At 35.6% G+C, this 16,196-nt stretch overlaps 1 protein-coding gene across 9 annotated transcripts in view; it reads left to right on the forward strand.

Annotated features, from left to right (window-relative positions):
• The window catches only part of COP1 (COP1 E3 ubiquitin ligase), a 248,876-nt gene that overhangs the window by 76,661 nt on the left and 156,019 nt on the right, over positions 1-16,196 (forward strand). The gene's annotated exons all lie outside the window — the stretch shown is intronic.

A 16,196-nucleotide genomic window follows, 5' to 3' on the forward strand; every position in this document is an offset into this window, starting at 1 on the left:
CTCCCTTTTCCCAGTCTAGTAATTAGGAACTCCTGTAACTGAGGTACAGGGTTATATTTTGGACTGCCTGCTGAATTTGCCACTCATTTCATTATACACGTGGTTTTAGGATTTCCTGTTCATACAATTTGACATCTTAATTTTAGTACGCTTATGGATTCTTTCTAGTATGATTATCCTGAAATTTAATTTATTCTTTTAGGCAGCTTGATGCAGTGGAAAGAGGCCTGAGCTTAAAGTTAGGAGAAGACTGGATTACAATTTCATTTACAAGTTATATGACTTTGGGCATGCTGTTTAAGTCTTTGAGCTTCAATTTCCTTATTAACAAAATGAGGACAATAATATTTGCAATACCTGTCTCATAGAGTTGTTGGGAGACATCACTTGGAGACCTTAAAATAAGACACTATTTTTACTAGATAGAGAAAATTGTGAGTTGGTCATATAGTGAGAATAATGGATAAATGATAGATAACCTGTATATTCCATTTGTTTTCACCCACTGTAAAGAAAGAAGCACTAGTTACATTGGGTTGCTAGGAGGCACAATTGATAAGAGTGCTGGGTCTGAAGTCAGGAATACTCATTTTTCTGAGTTTGAATCTGGCCTCAGACATTTACTAGCTTTGTAACCCTGAGCAAGTCATTTAATCCTTTTTGCCTCAGTTTCCTCACCGGTAAAATGAGCTGGAGAAGGACATGATAAACCACTCCAGTATTTTTGCCAAGAAAACCCCAAGTGGAGTTATGAAGAGGTGGACACACCTGAAACATCTGAAAAAAAACAGATTGGATTGACCCCTTGTGAAAGAATGAAAATAGGATATACACAAAAGTCACATAGGTTGGGAAGTGAATAGATTGCAATCTTGATTGTTAGATGGAGCAGACACAGATCCATCACTGTATGCTGTAGAGATTGGGGGATTAAGTTCAATCTTTCATCTGCTGTACTTAATTAGTAGATTCTTTCATCTTAAATCTCATTATATTAACATAATTTACATAATTATAATATTAGACTGCCCTCCTCATTTTGTCACCCTACTATAAAAGTTACAAGCATGTTTTTGTTTGAATTATTTGTTGATGGTTTATAGTGTTTTCAGGCTACTTCTGATGACTCAAAATTTTCTAGCCTTTCATCTTTCCCAAGCCCTTATAATGTTTAGGATAAGACATCCTATTCTAAGGGACTTTTGATTTTCATTTATGTAATGCAGAAGCAGTGCAATGCTTGGCTGTGTTAACTGAATGGGCTAAAGGGGAGAAAACTAATTTTTTGACCTTATTGTTAAATGAAAATTATGCACATCCTACTCCCCTTTCCAGAAGTACTTCAAGAAATAGTTGTTTTTTTTTTTCTTCTGAAGCTGGGGAGTTTTACTTTGTAAAAACAAAATTGAAATTACTTTTAGTGGTTTTTTTCCTTGAAAGTTTGATATAAACCCAATTTTTTTGGTTCTAATACAATGAAAAAAACAATTTTGGGGACAGAACCACACCTGGAAAATAGGCTTTTTGAGTAAACTAATTTATTGTGAATGAGTGGGATAGTTATACTGGATAGAATTTAATCTCTTTAGGTTAACAAAGTTTATTTAGGGTTCTTATAAATGATATATTTCTTAGATACAAATAAATAACTTTTTTAAAAATTAATTTAATGTTTATTTTTAGTTTACATCATTCATTTCCACAAGATTTTGAGTTACAAATTTTCTCCCCGACTGTCCCCTACCCACTACCCCAAAACAGCAATCCAACTGTATACCCCCTAACCCAATCTGCGCTCTCCTATATCCCGTCTCTGACTTTCCAGTAGGGCAAGATGGTTCTCTATACCTCAGTGTCTGTATATCTTATTTCTCAGTTGCATGTTAACAAAAAATACACACATTCTTTCCCTTCCTCCCTCATCATCCACACTTAACTGGAAAGATAGGCAATTCGATACAGGTTGTACACGTGTAGCTATGGAAAACATTTCCATAATGGATATATTGTGAAAGACTGACTATATTTCCCTCTGTCCTATCGCGCTCCCTCCTCCCCCCAACTTGTTCTATTCTGTACTTTGACCCTGTCCCTTTTCAAAAGTGTGTGCTTCTAACTACCCTCCCCCCCAAACTTCCCTCCCCTCCATCATCCGCTCTTTCATCCCCTTCCCCCTTACTCTCCTGTAGGGTGAGATACCCTATTTAGTGTGTATGTCATTCCCTCCCTAAGCCAAATTCAATGAGAGTAAGGTTGACCCATTACCTTTTGCTTTCCTGTTCTTCCCCTCCATTGTAATAGTTTTCCATTTCTTCTTCTATATGAGATAATTTACCCCATTCTCTCCTGGATCTATTTTCCAGGTCAGTGGTTTTTCCATTGAGATATTTCACATTGTCTTCTATTTTTTTCATTTGTTTGGATCTGTTTAATAGTATCTTGATTTCTCATAAAGTCACTAGCTTCCATTTGCTCCAGTCTAATTCTCTTCAGTAAACTTTTGAGATTCTTTTTCCATCTGACAAATTCGGCTTTTTAAGGCATTCTTCTCCTCATTGGCTTTTTGAGCCTCTTTTGCCATTTTGAGTTAGTATATTTTTTAAGGTGTTATTTTTTTTCAGTCAGGTTGTTGACTCTCTTTTCATGATTTTCTTCCATCATTCTCATTTCTCTTCCCAATTTTTCCTCCACTTCTCTTATTTGATTTTCAGAATCCTTCTTAAACTCCTCTGTGGCTTGTAAGCAGTTCATATTTTTCTTGGAATCTTTTGCTACAGGAGTTCTGACTTTGTTCTCTTCCTCCTGTTCCTTGCTGTGATCCTTTTTTCCCCAAAATAGGAATCTAAAGTTGGATTGCTCTCCTTGCTTTGCTTCCTTTGCTTGCTCATGTTGTCACTCAATTGCTTGATTTTTGAGTTTATTGCCACAGTAGAACTCTGCTTCCAGAGAGGAGAGTTTTGTCCCAATTACTGGGGTTTTCGCTGCTGCCAGAGCTCTAATGCCCTCTTGGAAGCCTCCACCAGCTCTGGCATTTGCTCATACACCCCAGAACCTCTACTGTGGACATAATCCAAATCTAGTCAGGTTAAAGCAAGAGCAGTTGCCCCTCAGAATGGTTGCTTGGTCTCCCTACAATCTGCAGGCCAGGAGCTCTGAAACAGCCACACTGCAGGCTGCTGCTTCTCCTGCTGGAGTCAGAGGCTAACATCCCTATTCTCAAAGTCTACACTGACCTCTCACTTTATCTTTGGCATTTTTGGGTTGATAATTCTGGAAACCACCATAGCTGCTAGTGATCCACTCTCCCGAAGTCCCTCCAGTTGAGGCTGGTTGGGCCGCCCTTAGGCTAAAACTGGGGGTCACTGGGAGTCACTGGGAGTCACACGGGGCCGCACTCCACTTTCAGCACTTTGATGAACCCTTCCTATCCACCTATCAGGCTGCCTTCAGTGGGAAATTTTTTTCTTTCTATCACTTTGTGGCTTCTATAGCCCTAAAATTTCTTTAGAGTCATTTTTTATAAGTATTTGATGTGGTTATGTGGGGAGGGCAGGGAGCTTTCCTGCTTCTATTCCGCCATCTTGGCCCTGTCCCTGCAATTCCAAATAAATAACTCATTAGAAAGCAAAACAAAATTGACAAATTATCATTAGACTAAGAAATTATTAACTTAGTGTAAACCTGCTTTTGTTCTTCTTTTTATTTAGCCTATTATATATGGTTATTTTTCAGATTTGATTCAATAAAAATGCCTTGGCATGTGCTTTCTCTTATTTTATAATCTTTTTTTATAATTTTTATTTGTGACTTTCCTTACCCCATGTTACACTTCTTTTTAATATTATTTCTAAATGATATGTAATTATCTCATATTGCTTTACCTTTTATCTTTGTGGTTCAGTGTAATACTAATCACAGCAGCACACCTGAGGACTGCTGCTGTGAATAATTTCAAGCATCTAATAGTATAACATACTGAACTCTCTAGTTATTCAACAGTAAACTAAACATTGTTCAATAAAGCATTACATTCATAGCAACAACCTTAAGGAAAATATATCATCAAATATATATATGTCATGACTCTCAGTATATCATATGATGCATAGCATTCAGTAACATTCCCCAGAACACTTGTTTATACAATCAGGGGGTCCCAGGCTAGGGTATTGCCCCAGTACAACACATCCTTAAGGGGTAGCAGAAAATACCACCATCCACCCTTAGGTTTCAGTAAGAACATCATACTACCCAGCATTTATCATCGCATCCCTAATGTCAGGGGGCCCCAGGCTTGGGTTTTCTTAGCATAACACATCTTTAAGGGGCAGCAGAAAATTTCAAACCATCCACCACTAGGTTACAGTATGAACAATCTCCTTTATACCAGTTGTCTTAGTCCTTTTCCATCTTGACTTGAGATTATCTTCCAAGTCCCATGGCTCCTCCTCTGTGGATTGGCTGCTCCCAAATGTCATCTGTATTCAGACATAAGCAGCTCTCCATTCCTTCTCCAGGTCTCATCTTACAGGAACTGCTCCACTCCAAGATCTTCCTGCTCCTGCTGGACAGCAGGCACTAGGGGTTCCTGCCCTCATCTTCTCCTCTAGGAAAGCAAAGCTTAACAGGGCAAGAACACACACTACCAACATCACCATCTCAATTCACCTCCAAAGTCCAGAGGCTCTATGTTACCAGCTCAGTTCACTTTAACAGCTCTTAAAAGGGGCTTAGGCTAAGCCTCCTTCCTGTGGGAAGGTTTCTGCCCTATTTGCTTTTACAGCTGAGAAACTCCTTCAGCAAGTCTCTGTTACCAAAGGTCTTCTCTTGGCTCTTAGAGGTCTCCTTTGTGCTCTCAGAGGTCTCCTTTCTTCATTTTCTTCTTCTTAATTCAGGCTCTCTCAATGTTTACTCTCTCACACCATGGGCTCTCCTCATATGCAACTCTAATTAGCATCTGATTGGCTAAAACTCACTACCTGTATCTGATTGGAATAGCCATGTCTGATTGGCTAGAACTCATATAACCATTTCTGATTGGCTAGAATTCAGTACACATGTCTGATTGACTCCAACTCAATACCCATCTGATTGGTTAAAATTCAGTCCACATACAAATCTCTGACTAGAATTCACTCCAGCAAAAATCCAACTTTGATTGTGATTAAACTTAGAAAAATATTCTAGAACAGTATCAATTATTTTATTAAATTTGTCCTCAAAGAGTAAAAGGTGATTCGTCTAAAGAATCATTATCTAACCTGAATTAGCATTCTGCAGCTTTTCCTGTTTGTTATAGGGCTATGCCTGTTTTTAAAAATTACTTGGTTTTTAATTTTCATAATACCTTTATTTCCTAAAGTGAAGTTCAGTTTGAACTTGAAGGGTGTGTACCATTCTGGTGAGTTGTTGAAATAACAAAGAGTCCCTCCCTAAAGAATACAGAATTGTCTTATATTTAATTACAAAAGTATTTCTAAAATTCATGTAGGGTGTAAATGACTTATGTAATATTTTTGTGTTTTGCTTCATTTTCTGAGTCTTACAGGAGCAAAAAGTGGAAAATCTAAGTTATTCTTTTACACTTTGCTGTATACTTTAGAAGATGCACATAAATAGTGGGGTGGCAAAGTTAAAGGGAAAAGAGGGGGAAAATCCATCTCTGGGTGGTAGAAACCTCAGATACCTTGTTTAAAGCCATATTTATTGCATTTTTTTTAATATTTAGTGAAATTATAAATTTTATCATTTGTCTCATTAGTTATGAGAAACTTAAGTATCATTTATTGTATTTTTATTTTTAGTTTGGGCATTTGAACAAGGCATGTTCATAATAGTGTAGTTTAGTTATCTGTTGTTGATCATCCATGTAACTACTCAGTATCTTCTCTTTGATTTAGAGTGCCAATACTGTAACCACTAGTTCTGATTGATATTGTATTTTAGATGGGAGAGAGATAGTGATTAGATATAAATACAGGTGTTTATAGTATTTATATTTTCAACATTTATTATCTCTCATCCTAGAATAATGTTTTATAAGTTATTATCTGTAGTATAAACTGTTATATTCTTTTGTCATTTGAAAAAGTCCTCAAAGCTTAGTGTTACAGGATCTCTTGAATGAATTCTTGTTCAATCTGTGCAGAATCTTTACTGACAAGCTTTTTCTGTGTTTGTTTGTTTTTAGCCAGTGGGGGAAGGCAGGGGGGGATTTCCATGCCCAAATCTCACTTTTAAAATCATTCTTAAAACTTTTTTTTGAAAGTTACCTCTGCGGGCAGCTCCGTGGCACAGTGAATACGGCACTGGCCCTGGAGTTAGGAGGACCTGAGTTCAAATCCAGCCTCAAGACACTTAACACAAAAACTAGCTATGTGATCTTGGGCAAGTTGCTTAACCCTAATTGCCCTCCAAAAAGCAAAAAAAAATTTTTTTGTTCCAAGTTTTTGCTGAGCATATTAATAATAAGTCCTTGCTACAATCCCATCCCAGTTAACTTTATTAACCTGACAATTTTTGCATTACTCTTTCATGTTATAAATAACCTATAATCTTAATATTCTATTATAGTGGATTAGTAAATAGTAAACAAAGTAGGTAAAAGATTAAAGTTAAGTACTTTTACATAATATCCTACAGAATTTCTCTGTAATAGTGTTAGAAGCAGATCAAACTTGCCATGCTTAATCCTTTGATTATTCCCTCTCGTTCTGAAAATTTTGCCAAGATTAATATTTCCAAATGCAGTGGAATTGTAGATTCAGACTTGTTTTGTTTCCCAGAATTTAATTTTTGCTTCTTTTATGCACATAGAAATTACCTCAAAGATTTTTGTAGTGACGTTGATATTTTCTCGTTGCCTTATCTTGGCAATGTAAGATCCTTAATTTTTTTTCCTGAGTTTTTTTTATCTCTCCCTCTTTGTTACATGTTGAGAATTCCACAAAACCCTCCATCGCATCTCAGTCCAACTACCTTTTTTTTTTAATGCCATTTCTACTTTATCATACAATACATTTTGGGACCAGTGTTAAAAATGTGTTGACTGCACTGTTACTGAAATAGAAAAGAATTAATAAAAATATTTGTAAATGTTTTCCATTCCATTTCATCTCCTTGTTATTTCAGTTTTATCCTTAAATTTTCTGGGGATGCTCTGACTTAACTGGGTCCTTGCTAAGCTATTTAAAAAAAAATTAAATTGATTTGTTTATTTACTTTTAGTTTACAACATTCAGTTCCACAGTCCCATGAGTTTCAAATTTTCTCTCTCTCCTCTCCCCCCCAACCCCCATCATGGTGGCATGCACTCAAATATAGGATCTCCAAATATCTTCATGTTAATAATTAGTCAGGTTGTAAAGAAGGATTATAACTGATGGAATGATCAGTGGAAAAGAGGAAACAACAAAACAAGAAAAAGAAACACAGGAAGCAGTTTGTTTCAATCTGCATTCAGACTCAACATCTCTTTCTCTTGATGTGGATATCTCTTTCAATCACGAGTCTTTTGGAGTTGTCTTATAACCTTACATTGCTGAGAGGAGCCCAGTCTATTGAAGTTAGTCATCACACATATGTTGTGTCTGTGATTGTGTACAGATTTCTCCTGGTTCTGCTCTTCTTGCTCAGCATCAGTTTATGTAAGTTTCTCCAGGTTATTATGAAGTCTGTCTGCTCCTCATTTCTTATAGCACCATAGTATTCCATTACATTCATATACTACAACTTGTTTAGCCATTCCCCAATTGATGGGCATCCCCTTGATTTCCAATTCTTTGCCACCACAAAAAGAGCTGCTATAGATATTTTTGTACATACAGGTCCTCCTCCTACTTCTCTGATCTGATAACACTGGAAGTGGTATTGCTGGGTCAAAGGGTATGCACTTATTTATAGCCATTTGGGCATAGTTCCAGATTGCTCTCCAGAATGGTTGGATCAGTTCACAACTTCACCAACAATGCAATAGTGTTTCAATTTTTTCCACATCCTCTCCAGCATTTATCATTTTCCTGTTTTGTTATCTTAGCCAATCTGGCAGGTGAGATGTGGTACCTCAGAGTTATTTTGATTTGCATTTCTCTAATCAGTAGTGATTTAGAACATTTTTTCATATGCTTATAGATATCTTTAATTTCATCTTCTGAGAGCTGCCTGTTCATATCCTTTGACCATTTATTAATTGGGGAGTGGCTTGTATTCTTATAGATTTGACTCAGTTCTTTGTATGTTTTAGAAATGAGGCCTTTATCAGAGATACTGGTTGTAAAAATTCTCTTCCAATTTTCTACTTCCCTCTTAATCTTGCTACCATTGACTTTATTTGTACAGAAGCATTTCAATTTAATGTAATCAAAATTATCTATTTTGCATTTTATAATGCTCTCTAACTCTTGGTTTGTCATGAAGTCTTCCCCCTCTCCATAGATCTGACAGGTTAACTATCCATTGCTCCCCCAGATTGCTTACAGTATCAGCCTTTATACCTAGATCATGCATCCATTTCAACTTTATTTTGGTGTACTGTGTCAAATATTGGTCTGTGCCCGATTTCGGCCATACTATGTTCCATTTTTCCAGAAGTTTTTGTCAAATAGTGCATTCTTATCCCCAAAAATGGGGTCTTTGGGTTTATCAAATAGTAGATTACCATAGTCATTGACTGTTGAGTCTCGTGTACCCAATCTATTCCATTTATCCACTACTCTATTACTCAGCCAGTACCAAGTAGTTTTGATGACTGCTTATTTATAATACAGATTAAAATTTGGTATGGCTTTTCCATTGGTATGGCCACCTTTCCTAGCATCTCTTTTTATTAATTGCCTTGATTTTCTTGACCTTTTGGTTCTTCCAAATGAATTTTGTTGCTATTTTTTCTAGCTCTATAAAGTAATTTTTTGTTAGATTGATTGATATGGCACTAAATATGTAATTTAATTTAGGTAAAATTGTCATTTTTGTTATATTAGCTCGACCTAGCCATGAACAATTGATATTTTTACAGTTAGTTAGATCTGACTTCATTTGTGTGTAAAGTGTTTCATAGTTGTGTTTGTGTAGGTCCTTGGTTTATTTTGGCAGGTAGATTCCCAGATATTTTTTGATGTCTATAGTAACTTTAAATTGGATTTCTCTTTCTATCTCTTGCTGTTGGATTTTGTTAGAGATATATAGGAATGCCGAGGTCTTAGGTGGGTTTATTTTATGTCCTGAAACTTTGCCAAATTTGTTTATTATCTCAAGTAGTTATTTACTTGATTTTCTAGGATTCTCTAAGTATATCATCATATCATCTGCAAAAAGTGATACTTGCGAAATTTTTAAAACTTTTTTTGCCCTCTGCTACTTTCTGCTCATTTTAGCAGTTGATTTTGTCCATAATATTCTACCATATTCCTCCTTATGATTTTACAAAAATTTATTTTCCAAACCTTTTCACCCTTGGATTTGAAAAATCTCTTTGCTTAGCCAGGATATCAAATACTTTTGCTTGAGGCATTTTTTCTTTTTCTGTTTTTTATTTAAAATAATATTTAATTTTCCCAAATTGCATGCTAAAACAATTTTTGACATTTTTAAAATAAAGTTTTGAGTTTTAAATTCTATCCCTTCTTCCCTTCCCTGCCCTCTCCTTGAGATGGTAAGCAACCTGACATAGGTTATGCATGTGCAGTCATGCAAAAACATTTCCATATTAGTCATTTTGTGCAAGAAGACTTGAGCAACAACAACAAAAAGAAAGTGAAAAACAAGCATGCTTCAGTCTGTATTGAGACAACATCAGGTCTTTCTCTGTAGGTGGGTAACATTTTTCATCACGAGTGCTTTTGGATTGTCTTGTATCACTGAAAATAGCTCAGTCATTCACAATTCTTCTTTGTACAATTTTGCTATTACTGTGTTCTGGTTCTGCTCACTTCACTTTGTATTAGTTTATGTAAGTCTTTCCAGGTTTATCTGAAATCATCCAGTTTGTAATTTCTTGTAGTTCAGACCCCTCCCCAGTACATGTACAATTACATATATATATTATGTGTCTGTGTGTGTATTCAAATGCCACATCTTGTTCGGCCATTACCTACTTGATGGATATCCCTTTGATTTCCAGTTCTTAGTTACCACAAAACATCTGTTATTGGGGTGGCTAGGTGGTGCAGTGAATAGAACAACAACCCTGGAGTCAGGAGGACCTGAGTTCAAATGTAGCCTCAGACACTTACCACTTACTAGCCTTGTGACCTTGGGCAAGTCATTTAACCCCAATCACCCTGCCCTCCCCCTCCAAAAAGAAAAAAAAAGATCTGTTATAAACATTTTTGTATGAATAAGTTCTTTTCCCTTTTTGAAAAGTTTCTTTGGGATATAAAGATAGCAGTGGTATTGTATTGCTGGATCAAAGGGTATGCATAATTTTATAGTCCTTTGGGCACATTTCCAAATTGCTCTCCAGAATGGTTGGATCAGTTCACAACTTCACCAAAAGTGCATCAATATCCCAATTTTCCCCACATTTTCTCCAGCATTTATTGTTTCCCTTTTTTGGGGGTCAGGTTTACCTGATAGGTGTGAAGTAGTACTTTAGAGTTGTTTTAATTTGCATTTTTCTGATTAATAATGATTTAGAACATTTTTTCCCATGACTGGAGATAGCTTTGATTTCTTATGAAAACTACCTGTACATATCCTTTGATCATTTATCAATTAAGGAATGACTTAATAAACGACTCAATTCTCTACATATTGGAGAGATGAGACCTATATTAAATAATTGTTATAACATTTTTTTCCCAGTTTTTTGCTTTCATTCTAATTTTGATTACATTGGTTTTTTTTTCTACAAGACCTTTTTAATTTTATATAATCAAAATTATCCATTTTATATTTTGTAACACTTTTTTTTGTCTTCTTTGGTTCTAAATCTTCCCATATTCATAGATTTGACAAGTAAACAAATCCATGCTCTCCTTATTTACTTATGGTATTATCTTTTATGTGTAAATCATATAGCCATTTTGACCTTGTCTTGGTATATGATGTGAGATTTTGCTCTATATGTAGATTTTGCAATATCATTTTCCAGTTTTCCCAGCAGTTCTTTTCAAATGAGTGTTTTGTTCTAAAAGCTTGGATTTTTGGCTTATGAAACACTAGTTTACTGTGGTCATTTTCCACACTGTATTGTTTACCTAATCTGTTCCACTGATCCACCACTCTGTTTCTTAGCCAGTACCAGATTGTTTTGATAATTAGGGCTTTATTATATAGTTACTAAAGTTCTGGCGTAGCTAGACCACCTTCCTTTGCTCTTTTTTTCTTTCATTCCCTTGACATTTTATTCTTTTGGATAAATGTTATTATTTTTTTCTAACTCCATAAATTTTTTTGATAGTTTGTTATGACGCTGTAGATTAAGTAGAATTATTATTTTTTTTGCTTTTTTTTTTGGAGGGGGAATGGCAGGGCAGTTGGCATTAAGTGACTTGCTCCAGGTCATATGGCTAGTAAGTGTTAAGTGTCTGGTCCTCCTGACCCCAAGGCCGGTGCTGTATTCACTGCGCCACCTATCCTCCCTAATAGAATGATCATTTTTATTATACTGGCTGTGACTTCCCACAAGCAATTAATACTCTTCTAGCTTTTTAGAATGCGTTTGTCTTGGCAGGTAGACTCTCAAGTATTTTATGTTGTCTGCAGTTATTTTAAATGGAATTTCTCTTTTCATTTTTCCTGCTGGACTTTGTTGGTAATATATGGAAATGCTGATGATTTATGTGGGTTTATTTTATTATTATTATTTTTTAAAGCAATTGGGGTTAAGTAACTTGCTCAAGGCTACATGGCCAGTTATTTCTGGGTGTGGTGCTGAGTAACTGAGCCCGGATTTGATCCCCAGGTCATCCTAACACTGGAGCCGGTGCTCTTACTCGCTGAGCCACCTGGCCGCCCCTAAGCAATTGGGGTTAAGTAACTTGCTCAAGTTTACACAGCTAGGTATTTCTGGGTGGGTTCTAAGTGTCTGAGCCCAGATTCGATCCCCAGGTCATCCCGACACTGGAGCCGGTGCTCTTACTTGCTGTGCTACCTGGCCGCCCCTATGTGGGTCTATTTTATGTCCTGTAATGTTGCTGAAGTTGTTAATTGTTTAAATTAGCTTTTTATCTGATTCACTGAGATTCTCTGAGTACATTATCAGAACATCTGCAAAGAATGATAATTTTGTTTCCTCAGTGACAGTTTAATTCCTTCAATTTATTTTTCTTTTTTTATTGCTATAGCTAGTGTTTCTAGTACAATATTGAATAATAGTTAATAATAGTGGTGATAATGTGCATCTTTTCTTTCCCCCAATATTTTTGGGAAAGCTTCTAGCTTATCCCCGGTACAGATAATTCTGGTTGATGGTTTTAGATGAATATTTATTATCATTTTTGCATTAGGCTTCATTTATTTCTCTGCACTTGAGTGGCTTTACTAGGAATGGACATTATGTTTTCTCAAAATCTTTTTTCTACATCTGTTAAGGTAGTCTTATGATTCCTGTTGTTTTTGTTTATTGATGTTCACAGCTGTCCTGATAGTTTGCCCAATATTGAACCAGCCCTACATTCCTGGTATGAATCCCACCCAGTCATAGTATATGGTCCTTGTCATATATTGCTATAATCTTGCTAGTATTTTATTTAAAAATTTTGCATCAGCATTAGGAAAGTTGGTCTGTAGTTTTCTTTCTCAGTTTTCACTCTTTCCAGTTTAAGTATCAGCATCATATTTGTGTCATAAAAGGAGTATTTTTCCAAATAGTTTATATAGTATTGTGATTAATTCTTCTTTAAATGTTTCTTATAATTCATTCATGAATCCTTTTGTCCTAGGTATTTTTCTTGGGGAGTTCATTGATGGATTGTTCAATTTCTTTTTCTAAGATTGAATTACTTAAGTATTTTATTTCCTCTTTTGTTAATCTGCATAATTTATATTTTTGTGAAAATTCATCCATTTCATTTTGCTTGTCAGATTTATTTTCATATAATTGAACAAAATAACTCCTAATAAATTGTTTTAATTTCCGCTTGATTCATGGTGAATTCACTCTTTTCATTTTTGATACTCGTAATTTTATTTTCTTCTCAATTTTTTAATCAAATTAACCAGTGATTTATCTGTTTGTTTGCTTCTCCCTTCCCTCTCTCCCCCCTCCCCCAAACCGACTTCTAGTTTTATTTATTAATTCAGTGGTTTTCTTTCACAGTTATTAATCTTTCCTTTGATTTTAAGGATTTCCAGTTTGGTGTTTAGTTGGGGATTTTCAGTTTGTTTTTTCTTTTTTTTTTTTTTTTCTTTTTCTTTTTTTTTTTTTAGCAATCCGGGTTAAGTAATTTGCTCAAGGTTACACAGCCAGTTATTTCTGGGTGTGGTGCTAAGTATCTGAGCTCAGATTTGATCCCCAGGTCATCCCAACACTGGAGCCGGTGCTCTTATTCGCTGTGCTATCTGGCTGCCCTGAGTTTGTTTTATCTAATTTTAAAAATTACATCCCCAATTCATTGATCTCCTCTTTCTTTATCTTATTGATTTAAATGTTTAGAGATTTAAACTTTCCCCTAAGTACTACTTTGACTGCATCCCATAAATTTAGGTATGTTGTCTCATTGTTGTCATTCTCTTTAATGAAATGACTAATTGTTTTTGTGATTTGTTCTTAAACCCACTTATTTTTTAGGATTAAATTATTTAGTTTTCAATTAATTTTTAATCTATCTTTCTACTGTCCTTTCCTGAATGTAATTCTTATTATATTATGATCTGAAAAGAATGTGTTTAATATTTCTACCTTTCTGCATTTGGTTCTGAGGTTTTTATGCCCTGATACATGATCAGTTTTTGTGTAGGTGCTATATAATGCCGAGAAAAAGGTATATTCCTTTCCATTCGCATTCAGTTTTCTCTAGAGATCTATTATGTTTAAAGTTTTCAAGAATTCTGTTCACCTCCTTAATTTCTTTCTTATTTCTTTTTTGGTTAGATTTATCTTGTTCTGAGATGGAGAAATTTAGGTTCCCCCCCCTCAGTATAGTTTTATTGTCTATTTCCTCCTGTAACTCAATTTAACTTCTTTAAAAATTTAGATGCTCTGCTATTTGGTGCATATATATTTAGTATTGCTATTATTCCATTGTGTATGATAGCTTTTATCAAGATAGACTTTCCTTCCTTATCTCTTTTAATTTGATCTGTTTTTTTCCTTTTGTTTTGTCTAAGATCATGATTTTTACCCCTGGTTTTACAAGAAATTCAGCTGTAGCATAGTAGATTCTGTTCCAGCCCTTTATCTTTACTCTGTGTATATCTCTATGCTTCAGATGTGTTTCTTGTAAACAACATATTGTAGGATTCTGCTTTTTAATCCATTTTTTTAATCTTCCATTTTATGGGTGAGTTCAACCCATTCACATTTATAGTTAAGATAACTGAGTATTTCTCTGCATCCTTTTTTTCCCATGTTTATCCTTCTCTCTTTCTTAACTTTTCATCTTGTCCTTCCTTATAAGTGTTTTACTCTTACATTAATCCCTCTTTGAGCTGGTTCCAATGAGAGTGCCTCCCCCCTCCCAGTGTCCCCTCCACTGTCACAGCTCTTTCTCACTTCTTTTAATTAAGACATTTTACCCCATCCTGTTGCCTCCTTACCTCTTCTCTCATTGTACTCTTCTTTTTCTCCTCTTAATTTTGTTTTCTTTTGCAACTACTTAAGTAACTTATCTAGGGTCACACTGGCATTGTGTGTTAGGTGTGGGACTGGAACCTAGCTCTTCCTGGTTTACAAGGCTAGCTCTGCCAACTGTACTATATTCAGTTTATAACTATATGTAGAATAAAGTTTAAGATAAATAGAAAATAACTCAATAGAATGTCATTTGGGAAGGAGGGTACTAGCATTTCAGGGGATCAGGGAAGGCTTCATGTTGAAAGTGAAGATGCTGATGAAGAGCAGATGATTCGTGCTTGCTTCAAGGTGATTGATCTGTATGTCGAAGAGAGAGATTGTAAAAGGCAGAGGTACTGAGTTATAGCATGGGTTATAGTGATAGGTACAGAGATGGGAGGTGGAATGTTATGAATGAGGACCAGAAAGAGAAAAGTCCAGTTTGGTTGTATTGCTGAGTGTAGGAATATGAAGTTTAAGTGAATCAGTAAGCAAGTATTCAGTATTTATTATATTCTAGACACTGTGCTAGGTCGGGTGTATGAATTCCATAATGAGACAGTGCCCACAGGAGCTTGCTGGAGGCATATGATATACTGACACATAAATGTAGGATGTATACAAAGTCAGATGCCCAGTGATGGTATAACTGACCACTCTGGGGTATCAGAAAAGGCCTCTTGAATGAAGGAGGTGGTACTTAAATTATGTTTTGAAGGGAACTAATGGCTCCTAGAGAAAGAGGGAAAGGACAGGAAAATTTCAGGCATAGACAGAAGTGGGCAAATGCAGATGGGGGAGAGAATGCTGTATACATGGAACAGCTGAGAGACCCATGGCTGGAATATAGATTAGTTGAGGAGAAATAATATGTAACTAGTCTGGAAAGATAGTGTGGGACCAGATGGTGAAGGAAACTTAAATGCCAGATAGAGGAGTTTCTATTGTATTTTCCAGGCAATGTAGGGATAGTGAAATTTCTTACTCAGGAGAGGAGTATGATCACATCTGTGTTTTAGTCATGTTGTTTTTGTAACCATAGAATGTTTTGGAGAGGGGAGAGATGAGATGTTGGAAGATTTATTAGAGGCTTGTTTTGTTGATTCCAGGAAGGAGAGCATAAGGGGCTGGCCTAGGGTGATTTTGGATTTAGGTCAGTAAATGTTAATTTGTAACCATGTGCAGGCCTGTACCTTGACATAGTGATTCCTGACTTTCAGATTGATAAGATGACTGTTCTTGCTGAGAAAACCAAATTGATTTTGATTCCATTTTGTAATTAATTCTATTTGTATCACTCCTAATGTGCTATAAAATTTTGTTTCCTTGTCTCTGAATTAAATTCAGCAGTTCAACTTTCCTAGCTGAGCTGAGTTGTTCCATAAGTCACCTTAATTGAAAGAAATATATTGTCTCCACACATCATGTACCCATGTACAATTAAGAAAGACCTGCTAACTGCCAACAATTAGCCTTGAAAGAT

Source organism: Petaurus breviceps, unplaced genomic scaffold (assembly GCF_028583685.1).
Source record: "Petaurus breviceps papuanus isolate PSGF00001 unplaced genomic scaffold, PetGlider_PUasm1.0 90692, whole genome shotgun sequence".
Lineage (NCBI taxonomy): Eukaryota > Metazoa > Chordata > Mammalia > Diprotodontia > Petauridae > Petaurus > Petaurus breviceps.